At 31.2% G+C, this 2500-nt stretch overlaps 1 protein-coding gene and 1 long non-coding RNA gene across 5 annotated transcripts in view; one reads left to right on the forward strand and one right to left on the reverse strand.

Moving 5' to 3' along the window:
* Positions 1 to 2500, forward strand: part of LOC126992770 (uncharacterized) — a 212733-nt gene that overhangs the window by 92636 nt on the left and 117597 nt on the right. For both annotated transcript variants that reach the window (XR_007747030.1, XR_007747031.1), the window contains exon 4: positions 2251 to 2309. This is a non-coding gene — a long non-coding RNA (uncharacterized LOC126992770). The remainder of the gene's footprint in view (positions 1 to 2250; positions 2310 to 2500) is intronic.
* The window catches only part of LOC126992759 (trithorax group protein osa-like), a 177929-nt gene that overhangs the window by 65349 nt on the left and 110080 nt on the right, over positions 1 to 2500 (reverse strand). The gene's annotated exons all lie outside the window — the stretch shown is intronic.

A 2500-nucleotide genomic window follows, 5' to 3' on the forward strand; every position in this document is an offset into this window, starting at 1 on the left:
TCTAACTCAATCTTCTAATTCCTCATCCATATATTTGCCTCTCTAAATCAATCTTCCTCTTTTTCTTCTTTTTCTTCATTCAAGCATTTAATATTTTTCTTCAGACATTCTTGCTTCCTAATTAAGTATTTCGTCATAATTATATATATTTTAATTATGTAATCATTAGTTTCATGTATGTAATTATTTATGTTATGTACTTATGCAAACGATCTCTCTCTCTCTCTCTCTCTCTCTCTCTCTCTCTCTCTCTCTCTCTCTCTCTCTCTCTCTCTCTCTCCTATTATCATATTTTTCCCCTCTTCCCTCTTTCGTAGTTTCAGGATTTCTCTATAAGTTCTCTCTCTCTCTCTCTCTCTCTCTCTCTCTCTCTCTCTCTCTCTCTCTCTCTCTCTCTCTCTCCTATTATCGTACTTTTTCCCTCTTCCCTCTTTCGCAGTTTCAGGATTTCCCTATAAGTCTTGTCTATTTGCTTTATTTCCTCTTCCTCTTCCTCATTTTATTTGTTTTCTCTTATAATTCCCATGTTTAGCAATTTTGTGTTTTCCATTCTCTTCGTTTTTTTTTTTTAATTCGTGTTTTTTCTTATCATTTTCTTTATCTGGTTTTCATTTTTGTGTAATCTTATCTTCTTCTTCTTCTTCTTCTTTTTCTTTTTCATTTTCTATTCTCTTCTTCGTTGTACTTTTTTTTTCTTTTTTTCTTTCCATTTCCTCTTTCTTTCATTTTTCGCTTTCTTCCTTTCCTGTTTTATTTCTGTTCCAATCCATTTTCTTTCTTCTATTCCCCATCTTTATCCCATCTCCTTCATTCTCCATTTTCTCTCCTATTTCAATCTTTACTCAATCTTCAATTTTCTCTCATTTCTCATCTTTATTCGATCTGTTTCATCATTCCAATTTTTTCCTCTTTATTAACTTCATCCAATTTCTTTCATATTTCCACTTTCAATTTCACTTTTCCAGGTAGTCAATTTTGCTCTACCTGCCGAGTATTTCCTTTTAATTAATCCGCCTTCCTGGTGAACGAGGGATTAGTCTACCTGTGTCCTTCAATCTATCTATCTATCTATCTTATCCATCAATATTTTGTTTTGTTTTTTTCATTTTAGTGTAATATATTTTTTCATTATTTTCATTTTTCTATCTATCTATCTTTATCTATCTATCTTCTTTCCCCCTCTCTTTATTTCCCTTTTTCATATCCCTTTCGTTTTTCATCTTTTTAATTCTCCTGTAATATTTTTTCTCATTATTTTCCTAACTATCTTTTTCCTTCCTTATTTTCCTGTTTTCTGTTTATATATATTTTTCATCATTTTACTATTCCATGTTTTTCTTATCATTATCTTTAACTATCTTTTTCCTTCCTTCCTTATCTTTTTCATTCCCCTGTAACAGTCTTTTCATTATCTTGCTAACTATCTTTTCCCTTCCTTCTTTTCCTATGTCTTGTTTTTCTATATATTTTTCATCATTTTACTATTCCATATTTTTTTCATTATCTTTATCTATCTTTCCTTCCCCATTTTCTTATCTTAACTTCCCATCCATTACGTTTATATATATTTTTCATTATCTTAAAATTTCATTACTATCTTCATATATCAAAATCTATCTTTATCATTTTCTTATCTTATCTTAACTTCCCATCCATTAAGTTTTTATATATTTTTCATTATCTTAAAATTTCATTACTATCCTCATCTATCAAAATCTATCTTTATCAATGTTATCTGTCTGTCTTCCCTTCTCTTCTCATTTTCTTATCTTAACTTCCCATCCATTAGGTTTTTATATATTTTTCATTATCTTAAAATTTCATTCTATCTTCATCTATCAAAATCTATCTTTATCAATGTTATCTGTCTATCTTCCTTTCCCTTCCCATTTTCTTTTCCTTATCTTAACTTCCCATCAATTACTTTTCTATATATTTCATTATCTTTAAATTTTATACTATCTATACTATCAAAATCTATCTTTATCAATGTTATCTGCCTATCTTTCCTTTCCTTCTCATGTCCTTAACTTCCCATCAATAACACTTCAATATATTTCATTACCTTCAAATTCCTTAACATCTACATCTATCAAAATCTATCCTTATCAATATGTCTATCCTCCCTTCCCTTTCTCACAAACTTTCTCCGTTTCTATCAATTATAATCTTCTTTTTCCCCTTCTTCCCTCTTTCTCAACCATTTCCATTATCTCCTCTTCTTAAGTAACACTCTATCTCTTCCCCCAGGCGAGCAGTGTCCCCCCGGTGTCTTCCAGGGGAGGGAGTTTCACCCCATAGGACACGAGGTATGTACTAGTGTTTTTGTTTTGCTTCTACGATGTCAATGAGAGCTTGTATGATTTTAAGCTAGGTATGTTTTTTTTCGGGGTTGGATTTTTATGGGATATATATATAACATTGTCTCAGGCGTCCATGGTGAAGGTAGTGATCAGGTGTTCTCTCTCTCTCTCTCTCTCTCTCTCTCTCTCTCTCTCTC

Source organism: Eriocheir sinensis, unplaced genomic scaffold (genome assembly GCF_024679095.1).
Source record: "Eriocheir sinensis breed Jianghai 21 unplaced genomic scaffold, ASM2467909v1 Scaffold50, whole genome shotgun sequence".
Lineage (NCBI taxonomy): Eukaryota > Metazoa > Arthropoda > Malacostraca > Decapoda > Varunidae > Eriocheir > Eriocheir sinensis.